This window comes from Lactuca serriola, chromosome 7 (genome assembly GCF_051521515.1).
Source record: "Lactuca serriola cultivar US96UC23 chromosome 7, Lser_US96UC23_V15, whole genome shotgun sequence".
Lineage (NCBI taxonomy): Eukaryota > Viridiplantae > Streptophyta > Magnoliopsida > Asterales > Asteraceae > Lactuca > Lactuca serriola.
In genome coordinates this window covers 7501994-7515055 of record NC_136414.1, presented here as the reverse complement: position 1 = coordinate 7515055, position 13062 = coordinate 7501994, and the positions used below count along the sequence as shown (strand labels likewise).

Here is a 13062-nt window from a genome sequence, read left to right as displayed (position 1 = left end):
ACTTTTCTTAGTTTTTGTTCCCGAGTTAGAATACTCTTTAAAAAATAATTATATGTCAACAATACAAGGGCAGAAGAGTCATTTTATTTGTAGGGGTGGAATGGTTATTTTCTGTTTAGGGGCAGAATGGTCATCTTTTTACAATCTTACTTTTCTTTTATGTTTACTAATTATATTTCTATTGAAAACTTTTTATTTTTAGGGCAGTGTACTTTAAAATAGATGGTATAGTGCACGCCACGTCATCACGCCTTGACTTTGCCCTTACGCTCTGAAGTACCTGAAACAATCAACAACCTGTAAGCGAAATGCTTAGTGAGTTTCCCAGAGCATACCACACACACACAAACCACATATCACATATCCTATTAGCTATAACAGCTACACACATATCCCGTAAGCCATGCATACATGAAACCTGAGAGAATGCCATGGGCTACCCCACATGGTCTTTACCTAGGATTGCCATGGGCTCCCCCACATGGCCTTACATCCAATGTGATGGGCTACCCCACATGGTCTTCACCTAGGACTGCCATGGGCTACCCCACATGGTCTTACATCCAATGCCACGGGCTTCCCCGAGGGTCTTCATACAAAACATGCAATCACATAACAAAAAACAAAATGACTATCACATATATCATAATCACATAATGGGCCGGCCTTGGTGCCTTAGACCCATAGGTATGGTGAGAAGACTCACCTGTCACAAATGTTGAACTGACACTTTGCGACCAAATATACCCCACGAGCTGCTCCACTCAACTGCCTAAAAAGTGTCACACAATAACCAGTCATTTTCCCAAAGTCAATCCTGGTCAACTACAGGCAAGATCAAGTCAACAGTCCATGTTGACCCTAACTCGCTGAGTACAACTAGTGACTCGTCGAGTTTCCCAGAATAACGTCTACTTGCCGAGTCATCGAGGTGAGTCATCGAGTTCACACGGTCTTGATTGATAATCTGAGGTCATTCGTCGAGTTTCCTTGCTTGCCACTCAACACGTCTATGAACATCTAATAGCTAGGGGTTGAGGGCAGATAATGGTATAGGGACTCGACGAGTTGGCAGGCCAACTCGGTGAGTCGAGTCAACTGGAGGTTGACTTTGACTTTGACTTTGACTTGGGTTTGGGTTGACCCTGTAAGGGTTATTAGTATGCATAGTAATCCAGAAATATCGTTGTGTAGGGATTGAGGAGTTGAGGGAAGTCGATTTCCACGCCGAGATCAGCGTAGGCACGACACGACTTTCAGGTGAGTTACCTTCCAGTAGAAGTGGGTCTAAGGCACCAAGGCTGACCCACTATTACTTGATTACAGTTGAGATGATTGTCTTTATGATAATTGTCTGGTTTGCTATTACTTGATGTGTTCTATGTGCCACTATATTATGTTCTATGTGATAGTGGTAGTAGGAGAGGAATAGTCCCCCGATCGGTTGTTAGGACCGAAGGGTAGGTTGGACACCCCAGATATGTCTGACAACATGGTTATGATATGTTATTATGTGATAGTAGCAGGGGTGAAATAGTCCCTGTGACCGGGTGAGATAGACCGGAGGATAGGCATACACCCCAGAATGGCCTAACACGGGTAGTCAGCACCCCAGAATGGCTTGACACGGGTAGTCAGCTCCCCAGAATACCTTGACATGGGTAGGTCGGGCACCCTAGAACTGACCGACAGTATGTATGCTATGTGATTGTATGGTATGTGGTGTGATGGGGAAACTCACTAAGCTTTGTGCTTACAGTTTCAGTTTTGGTTTCAGGTACCTTTTCATCTAAGGGGAAGGAGCCGACAGTGTAGCAGCGCATCACACACGCACTTGATTTCCGCATTAAGTTTTTTGGGATTGTACTCTGCTTTATACTACCGTTTGACGTTGTGATTTTTAGACTTATTCATGATGGTTTATGGATTGATATGAAAATGACAATATTTTTAGTAAACAATTTTATATATTACTTAATTACAAACGAAATTTTTGGACTCGAAATTTGGGATGTTAGAAGTTGGTATCAGAGCCTTGGTTTGAGGGATTTGGACACACCTTCGGGGGTGACTAGACTCAAATCGAGGGCTTGAAGGATTTTTACAAGAAAATAGTTTTCTAAGATCTAAGTTAAAGAATTTTGAGAAAGAACGAGGTGTGTGATGCATGCGACCGGCCGAGCTCAAGTAAGTTTTCCCCAAGATACCCATACTTGTTACGTTATGTTATATGATATGAGTATGAGAACTGCATGCTAGATTAGGGCTAAGGATATAGGAAGATGCCTTGTATGCGTGTTATATGATTCCAAGAACTGCATGCTATATTAGGGCTAAGGAACTAGAAGGATGCCTTATATGCCTGTTGTATGAGCTTATTGAGTTGTATGCTAGGGCTATTAGTCAGTAGTTTGAAAGCATAAATAGTTCATGTTTGAATTGGTTGCTCAATGCACAAATGTGGCTTGCTTTGTGCTTATGGGGATTCTAGCTAGCCTTAACTAACTAGTAAGTGGATATGTAGTAGTATTCACAAACTAGTTAGCGAAGGATGGCAGAGAGTAAGCCTAGGATGAGATTAGCATGGAGAGTTGTATTAGTAGAAAGGGACTTTGTGAAGTCAAGGCCGTTCTTGAGGAAAGTATGGATAGATGTGGAAGGTAGTATGGGCCCGTACTAATGGAAGCATAGGATCTGTACTCGAAGTCAAGGAAGGCTGAGATAGAACCGGGAAACTTGGAGAGTGTGTTATCTCTCGAGAGTATGTATGAACCTGACATCATTGTGTTTGTTTTTTAGTATGGCGATTACGCGACATGGAGCAGGATCTAGGTCAGGATCAGGGTCAAGCTCGGGCGTAGGATCTGAGCAGGTTGATGACGGGCTACGTAAGTTCATCGCGTCTGAGATCACGAGAGGTATCCTTGAGGCGACCCCGGTCATTTTCGGGTCGATCAAGGATGGGATTATTGAGCTGATAGAGGATCGCCTCCGGATATTCAGGAGTGATTTTGCGTCTAGCCAGTCGAGTACGCGTACGCTGTCCTTTAGGACTTCCGCGGGAGTGGTGCGCCGGACTTTCACGGGGTGACGGACCCCATTGCTACCAGGAGATGGATCGCAAACATTGAGTCTTCACAGTTGACGAGCTTCTGCCCGTAGGGGTCGAAGGTCCGCTTTACTACGGGTTGTTTGAGGGAGAGAGCTAGGGATTGGTGGGAGTCAGTCGGTGACTTGCTGGGAGCCCTAGCCATTGAGGCTATGTCTTAGTCAGACTTTGTGACCAGGATCAGGGCTGAGTTTGCGCCAACTGTGGTGCTTCAGCAGCTAGCCATGGATTTTCTTGATATGAGACAGACTACGGAGTCATCGGCGGAGATCACCGACAAGTTCAGGGAGAGGGCCTTGTTGGTACCTCAGTATGCGGGGGACGAGGAGGATCGGAAGACCCGCTATGCGATTTACATATGAATCACGTGCGATTCACATATGAATCACATTTACATATGACATCATATGTAAATCACATGCGAATCACATGTAAATCACATGTGATTCACATGTGAATCACATGATATTTACATGTGAATTACATGTGAATCAAATGTGATTTACATGTGAATCAAATGCGAGAAAAAAGTTCCCCACATTGGGAGAGAAAAGAGAAGACTGCGGTCAATGATCAATTGTGCACATCCTTTTTGGATGGTCGACTTTCACTTAGAGGGCTCTTAGATCAACTACACCCAGGGGCGAGACAGGAAAGAGAGGAACTGCACCAACAACTCTCTTTCTCCAATTTCGGTCTCGGTTAGTTCACAAGATTGAATGGCCAATTCTCCTCCGGACCCTCGATTCGATTGTTTTCCAAGAATGTTGAGTTGGGTATGTAAGCCATGTATCTGGGAGGAACTTAAAAGAAGGGCTTTCGATTTTTTCTTTTTTAGAGGACAACTTTTCACATTTAAATTATGTATTAGATATACTAATACCTTACCCAGCCCATCTGGAAATCTTGGTTCAGGTTCTTCGCTATTGGATAAAAGATGCTTCCTCTTTGCATTTATTAAGATTCTTTCTCCATGAGTGTCATAATTGGGATAGTCTGATTACTTCAAATTCAAAGAAAGCCAGTTCTGGACAGGAGCGCTAGTGGACACGGGGAGGGAGCAGGCGAAGCATGTCGTTCGTAATGGAAATAAAGAGACAACTACTTCGCTTCTTTGTTGGATCGCCGGCGCGAACACAGTGGTCTCTGACCAGGACCAGGAACCAATTCGAATTTTGATCTTGACATGTCGGTGGTTTTTAACCGTAGGCATTTTGCCAGGGGTCGTCCCTTACCCAACCAGAAATCAAGCGGGTAAGAAGGAGAGAGCAATTTTAGCCCCATAACCACAAGATGGGAATACCACTTTTCATGTGATTAACATATGAATATGTGCATATATACGTAATTCATATGTAATTCACTTGTGATTTACATGTGAATCACATATTATTCATGTATGATTTACATGTGAATCGCATGTAATTCACATGTAAATATATAAATCACATCCAAATTAATAAAATGGATATTATATATGGCAAAAAAGATAATAATTAAGACTAATTTAAAATCCAAATTAATGTGAGGGGATCCAAAGACAATTCATAAGCAGTCGTAGGAGAACATAAAACGTGTTCATAAAAATCATTAAACAAATTTAAGAAATTTGAAATTAATTGAGACTACACACCTGGAATGCAATTAAAGGCCATACCTATTTATTATTTGAGACATTAATTAATTTGATTCAAGATTTTTTTTTTCTGATTTACATATGCTACAAATTTTGAAATGATTCACGATTTTTTTAAACCATAGATCGCTAACTTTACAAATGAATCCCTCCTATAAAACAAAACAGAACACAAAGAACTATTATATTATACCATAACTCAAACAACTTTTGTTAATTAGAAGAGCAGAATCACAATCAAAACAACAAAATAGAGCAACGAGATAAATTATTTTGATGAGTTATAGAACCCTAAATCACAAGTTAGAGGAATTCTCCCAAAACAACACGCAAATGAGCATATTTCAAACAGATTCAGGAGAAGTCTCATGAAGAAAAAATTTGTATCTTGTATATTAAAAACTAGTTGAAAAATTCAAACCTTTGTTTGGCCGTTGAAGACGTCATTTCTTCTTGTTGTTCTTGATTATGACCAAAAACTCTCTGAATGCTCCAGTTATCCTATCATATAGCCATAAAGCAGGATGTGTTAAATGATATTAATTTTACAAATCTAGAATCAATCCATGTGTTGATATAATTAGCTGACCACAAAAGTTCTCGCTCTTTTGGAACACCTTCTCTTCGCAAAAATGTTCCTGGAATCACTCTTTAAGCAAATTGTTTCTCTTGATAATTGACCTAAATTAGAAATTAGAACGAAAGCCTCTGTCAAAAAGTTATACAATTGGAAAAAAGACTACAAACAAAATGGAAGGAGTTATACGTACAGTGAGAGACAAATTAAACGAAACTGTAAAATTTCATACCAGAATTGCAGGTGAAGCAACGTGTTTGCGGAGACAAATCCAATGGGGAAAACCGATAGAATTAAAGAATTACAGGCGAAAAGCATTTCTAAGTACAATATTTGTCATCATGAAAAGGAAAATGAAACCTGTAGAGAAAATAAAAGTTATAGAGAAGATAAAAACTATATATTATAGAGATTAAGAGAAAATAAAAAGGAAAATAAAACCTGTAGAGAAAATAAAAGCTATATATTATAGAGATTAAGAGATAACGAAGAATACTTTAGAGGAATTAGTAGCGATCGCAAAATCTTAGTGACTTCCGTTGGAATTTTCCTGATTTGTGTAATCTTCGTAAGAGCAAAGAATGTCGTCGGATGCAAAATCGAATCCCTTGGACGATCCAGAATCCATAAAGCAAAAAAAAAGGTTGAAATCGGCAATACGGAGCAAGATAATCAGGAGAAATTGATCTCTTTCAGGGGTGAAGATTATACGGAAAATCAAAATAAAGGATTAAGGTTTGTATATATATATATATATATATATATATATATATATATATATATATATATATATATATAGAGAGAGAGAGAGAGAGAGAGAGAGAGAGAGAGACGGACGTCCAACACCCTTAAGGTTTTAGTTCCAATAACACCCCTTCATTAAAGAAATCAAGATACCCTGTGTGTTATTTTCTCATTTATTTACAAAACTGTCATAAGGGATCTCAGCCCTTTATTTTTCTGATCTTATGGTGTAGAATTAGTTCTCAGGTTCTTGGGAAACTATGAGTTCTCAAATGATTCTTCTCTCTCTCTCTCTCTCTCTATATATATATATATATATATATATATATATATATATATATATATATATATATATATATATATATATATATATATATATATATATATATATATATATATATGAAACCATCATATTTTGTAAGACATGGGAACGCAATCCTAACCATTAATTTTGGAGATAAAAAAAATTAAATGCAAAATAAATGAAAGTTTTTGATTTTTTTTTGAAAATATAATTTTCGTCATTTAGATTATCCAAAAAAAAATAATACTACTTTTTCGAAATATATATGAAATGTTCTAATAGAATATTATACTATAAGTATTCAAATTAGATTTTTAGAATATTAAAATATTCTAGTATATTATTAAACTACAAATATTTAAACAATTCTAATAGAATATTAGAATATTCTAACAAATGTAAAAATTCTAGTATAATATTAGAATATTATAATATATCTAACAATTTTAGTGGAATATTAAAATATTCTAACAATCTAAAAATTCGATTTTAATAATTACCGTTTAATATTTTATTAGAATATTTCACGTACATTTCGAAAAAAAAAAGATAATATTATTATTCTTTTTTATTTTTTATTTTTTGTTTTTAATTTCTTTTAATTTTTTCGGATAATTTAAACAACAAAAATAATATTTAATTTTTTTTTTTTTTGGATTTTTTCTTTTATATCTCAAATAGTCTCAATCTTCAAATCAAGTGGTTATAAGTTATATTTGATTATTTTTATTGTTTATTTATTTATTTATAATAATAATTCTTTTACTCTACATATAATTATGTGATTGAGGTTTAAATCGAATTCAGCTTAGATCCAAGTTTGTATACATGATGTGTGAATTTTAATATTTTCAAGATTGAAGGTGAAATACTTAAGTTGAATCTCAGCTATAAGGCCCTAAACCCAGTTGATTACAATTCATATTCATTGTTAAATGAGGTTAAAGTTGAAATCCCAGTTAGTTTATTATATTTACTACAAGTGGTTCTTTAATTCCTTTTTCGCAAGCTCTTGACCTTTTGCTTGTAAAACATATTTGATTGATAATTTTTGTTTAATGTTTTGATCGTAAATGTAATTGTCTTCTAGAGTTAAAAAACAGACAAATACTTTAATTATTAATTTTAAATAAAACAATGTTATCTTCGTTATTGATGGTTTAAGTTTTTTTTCAACTTTTGAAATGTTATATGCTGTTGTACATCATAATCATTTTATCATTAAACTAGAAATCAAGATCTTCAAACCATTTTATAAAATTATATAGTTAGAGACAACATTTAATTATCTTTTAAAATAACTATTTGCAACTACGTGATTAATATTGTATTTTTTAATGTTTCAACGTTTTTAATTTTGTGAAGCGTATAGTATATAGGGTATAACCTAGTTATGAATAAAATACTTCAAATCATACGAAAAAAAGGACATACTATATTGCAACATGATAATATGTCAAGAGATTAGATTTCACTTAAAAAAGATGATTTAAGACTTTAAGTCTTATTTAATGACGTATGCCATACTTGATTACGAATTTAACTTATGCAATCTTGTAGGTTCTGTGAGTTGAGGTATAACATGCGTGCATTATTAGCCCTTCTGGTATATTCATAACGAACATGTTCGTGGTCTATGTGGCCACGAACAAAAAATGTGAACACCATCTCATACTCTTAGTGGTGGCTAGTGGTGGAAAAATTCGTGGTCAAATGTGGTGGGGAGAACGGACAACAACATCCAATCAATTTTATTCTCTCTCCATGTCTCTCTATCTCTCTCTACCTCTCTCTACATTTTAATTAATTAAAAAATATACATTTTTTAATTTAAAAATAAAAAAATAAGAAGCATATAGTGGTGGGTATCCCATAAGTTTAGTGGTTGAATGTGGTGATGAGGTGGCACCCACCATTATAGTGGTTAGTGGTGGGTATAACGGATGGTCTTATGTTGCTGCTCATGCACAAAGTTCCAACACAAGTCGGGCAAGAAAAAGCAAAACTAGCTCCAAGTTACAAAGAGTTGGTTGATGCTCATTTCTTCATCTCAACAAAACTGTTGTAAATCTAATAAGCTAAACTGTCCTGATATGATACTGCACAAGACAAGACATTAGGCCTTTGCTTCAATAGATTTTGTTGACGAGGCAGAAATTAGGTCTTTGTTTCAATAGTTTGTTTGAGGGAATAATGCAACTGCACAAGACATGCAGACAGTTGGTAAGATAAAAGTTTTTTTTTTATTCAAACAGGGCAGGCATCAAGGAAAGATAAATTTTCCTCCGTACCTCACACCAAAACGTGAGGGACTGTCGTCACGAGTCCGTACTAGACCACCGCTTTTGGATATGTCCTGTTGGAGGGAAAGGGACATAGACATACATCATTTTTTTTAATTTCATTTCAAGAATATAACGGATAAGTACCACCGAAAACAAAAAATATGTGGAAATTAACCTATCATTGTAGAATATTAACAAGTTTAAATACCTTTTAAAACTTAAAAGGAGTCAAAATTTTAATGATTAATTATGACCTTAACCATTAAATAAACTAACTCAAGCAACAATAACAGAAAATCACACTCACACTCACCAGATGTCTTAGTTGCCTGCACTTTCCTGCAACAAGAGCTTCCATAAACTTCTCAACTCCCACCTGTCCATCACAATATCACATTCCATGTGTTAAGGAAGGAAGATAGAGAAAGAGAGGTAAAGGTAACTAGCTAGGGCAAATAAATGTTGTTACTTTATCAAGACTATACAACCCCTTTAAAATCATCACCTCCAAACTATTTCCACCACCTTCCGTGGCAAGGTCCCTGTTAATTAATGATGGAAAACCACACAATTCAATTAAATGTTAGGAGATCACAATAAAACATTACTCATCAAGTTGTAGGAGCTTATATAATGCTTATAAAATATATTTCTTTCGTTTATTATAAATACTATATATCCACAACATACAAATGAAAGAAATAATTTATAAGCATTAAGTTCGATCCTATATACCACTCAACGAATAGGAAATATGACTAGTAAAATACCAAACGACCCTTTCTAGTAAAGAATCCAAATGAAAAACAAGGATCATTGAAGGATTCAGTAGGGATGTAATTCAATAAAAGGTCAAGGCCGCTTACTCTAAAAAGGCACCAGTGAGTGAGAAACAATTTGTGAAGTCGACATATTTTAACTCGTTAAACCCCTGCAACAACACATGATCATAACCAGAAAGATAAGACAGTAGCACATAATTTATCAACAAGGCAATTTCACATGTTAGAAAGTTGACATATTCATGTGTTCTACAACTACCAGAGAGAGAGAAAGACACATAATCTACCTTCACCAGCTCGAAAGCTACACAAGGAAACAGTATGCATGTTTGCACTGCCAAAGTGGTTATCTTAGGGCAGTTAACCACAAATTCTTTGCACACCGAGGTTTCTAACATATCAGGTGGGCCTGCATGCGTGTGAGATGAGATTCATTGAAATAATTCTAAAAAAAAAAAAAAAAAAAAAAAACCATCAACCAAGTTTAAACCTCCGCAAAATTTGAAGATAAAAAGCTTTAGCAAGCGACAATGTCTACTCACGGACTCCATTGTATGACTGATATGAGCATTCCTGTCATCAAGAATTTTTTTAAAGAAATGGACAATATAAATAACAATCAATGAATGACCTTAATTATATGCATGCCAAGATTTAACAGGTAGTATGTTCAACATGACTGCAAAAAACTTACTATTGCAAAAATGCCATTGTTCCTCTCTCTCTCTCTATACATTTACAACGTAGAAAACTACTATCAAGTTTATAACCACGTACTCTAGTCTACCATCATACAGTGCCCTTAAAAATCAGTCCCTACCCTAGCTAGGTATCTCAAGCTCCAGTAATTTTTAGGTAATTAAACATGATTTTGAGAAACAAAGCCAAGCTAGGGACTTATTATAATTTATAATGACTAAACACCCACAGACAAAGATATATATATATATATATATATATATATATATATATATATATATATATATATATATATATATATATATATATATATATATATATATATATATATATATATATATATATATATATATATATATAAGCAGCCAAGACTGAAGGGAGAAGTTATCAACAAATTAATTAAGCCAAGGGACGACTTACTTACATGTCCACAATTTTTAGTTGGACAAGAGAATGGCAAACCGACAAAGATGCAGAAAGTGCCTCAGAAAGTGTTTCCTTGTCCTTCATTCCAATTCTGTAAAGTTGCAAACTTCTCAAACAAGACCTTGCAATTATATACGACATCACATGCATACAGTGTCAATAGATAACTCTATATATACTTGTACAGAAATAACACAATATATAATTCATTCCAAAATAATCAAAACATACCCAGCTACACCACCATTCGCACACAATGAACTCAAGCAACAGCCTGTTAAGAAAGGTGGGCCCTCCATATATTCCCACTGCTCATCATCATCAGCTTCGCTGATATAAGGCCACTTTATATCAAGCTTAATAGACCTAAAGTTGAAGGAGTAGATATTAGTAAGCATGTGCATATTGTAGTGCATTATTAGTACTAACCAACAATGAATTAATGCCAACTGTTATATGATACCAAACCATGCACATAAGGCAAAATTATATGCATTCACAAAACAAACCAAATCAATGTATCAAATACCTCAGCCTCAAGCTTGAAGGTGTGCACAGCAGCATATATAAAGTTGTATATTCTACATGTCCTTTTAGTTTCTCGTGGACGAAAAGGGAAGGCAACTATGGCTCAATGGTAATCATAAATTGAAAACTGTCTGGCGTTAATTTCAATTTAAAACTTAAAAAGAACAAAAGGACATGTAGAATATAGTAAATCATACATTTTATTTGAGACGCAATAGAAGCAAGTTTTGTTGAATTTAGTTACCAGTTATGAAAAGGGATTCCAGAAAATACTACCCGACAATCATATATAATTTTACCAGCTGATATATTTACATGACAAAATGAGTGGAACAAGAGGGAAGAGATATTACTGAATCGCACTTCCAGCTCGTTGAATGATTGTAGATACCATAGCATCTTTGGTCTTGGGGTCTTTGTTGGGTTTGATCTTCGATTCTAAAGTACCCAACTCAATATTAATATAACACAAAGGATCTATGGCGCACTTCTGAAAAAACGAACAGGTAGCTGCAGCACAGAATACGCTTCGTGTATCAAGCATAGAGAAAACCTGGGAATCAATAATATCACAAGATTCAATTACAAAACACCACAACGCATATATAGCATAACTAACTTCAATGACAAGACCAAATTAAAATTCGGAATACATACCTTGATTGTGAGGTCTGGAGAGAGAGGCCATACGGATGCATTATGAACGGAAGAGCGTTTACGAGCAGATCTCTTGCAAGCTTCCAGCAATACGGATGAGAGGTTAAGAGCGTAACTCACAAAAACTCTCTGATGTCCAATTAGGCAGAGAGGAATGCAATATATAGAATAGAAAAGTTACAAATACACCCTTAGACAATAACAAAATAAACACAGCTAGTTAATCATGTCTAATATCCCCCTTCAAGCAGAACGGTGGTGGACCAATGGTGAGCAAGTCACGGAAGAACTCAAACTGATGGCGGGGAAGACTTTTAGTAAAGATGTCAACCACCTGGAGCTTGCTGGATACAAATTTGGTATGAAGTTTCCCAGAAGAAACGAGTTCCCAAATGAAATGGTAATCGAGTTCAATATGCTTCGCACGCTTGTGGGAAACCGGATTCTGAGTAAGAAATAACGCACTTTTGTTGTCACATAGGAGCGTGGGACGAACAAATGGGAGAGCATGGAGTTCTTGAAGCAGATGAGTAATCCAAATGAGTTCAGCAGCAGTATTTGCCATGGCCCGATATTCGGATTCGCAGCTGGAGTGAGAGACGGTAGGTTGCTTCTTGGCACTCCAGGAAACAAGGTTGCCATCGAGGAAGATAGAGTAGCCATAGGTGGAGCGTCGGGTGTCAAGACAACGAGCCCAATCAGCATCAGAGTACCCGAGAAGAGGTGATGGAGAATTTCGGTGAGAGAAAGTTAGGCCGAAGGACATGGTGCCCTTGACATACCGAAGAATACGTTTGACACTCTGAAAATGGAAGAGAGTCGGAGCCTGAAGGAACTGGCTGACTTGATTTACCGCATACGAGATATCAGGTCTGGTAATCGTCAAGTATTGGAGTGCTCCCACAAGTGAACGGTAAGTGGTGGAGTCATCAAACGGGTCGCCACTTGTGACAAAAGCAGCATTAGCGGCAAGGGGAGTGGTGACAGGTTTGGCATCAATCATATTTGCCCGCTTGAGGATGTCATGGGCATATTTGGACTGACTGAGGAACAAACCGTCGGTAGTATATGTCACCTCGAGACCAAGAAAGTAGTTAAGACGACCAAGGTCTTTAATGGCAAATTCAACATGCAACTTGTGGATAAAGGATTGAATAATCGAGGCATGATTTCCAGTAAGGATCAGGTCATCGACATAAACCAACAAATACATAATACATGCACCCCGTTTAAAAACAAAGAGAGAAGAGTCGGCCCGGCTGCACACAAAACCATTTGTGATTAGAAACGAGCTAAGCCGATGGAACCAAGCCCG

General features: G+C 36.4%; 2 long non-coding RNA genes across 2 annotated transcripts; both read right to left on the bottom strand.

Annotated features, from left to right (window-relative positions):
* Positions 1-8147: 8147 nt before the first annotated feature.
* LOC145063650 (uncharacterized) lies at positions 8148-9146 on the bottom strand. The gene is made up of 3 exons (XR_013688030.1): positions 8969-9146; positions 8662-8726; positions 8148-8569 (listed from the first exon to the last, which is right to left on the bottom strand). It is a non-coding gene; the product is annotated as an uncharacterized LOC145063650 (long non-coding RNA).
* Positions 9147-9529: 383 nt separating this feature from the next.
* LOC145061247 (uncharacterized) lies at positions 9530-10015 on the bottom strand. The gene is made up of 3 exons (XR_013687142.1): positions 9928-10015; positions 9725-9846; positions 9530-9586 (listed from the first exon to the last, which is right to left on the bottom strand). It is a non-coding gene; the product is annotated as an uncharacterized LOC145061247 (long non-coding RNA).
* Between the last annotated feature and the right edge of the window lie 3047 nt (positions 10016-13062).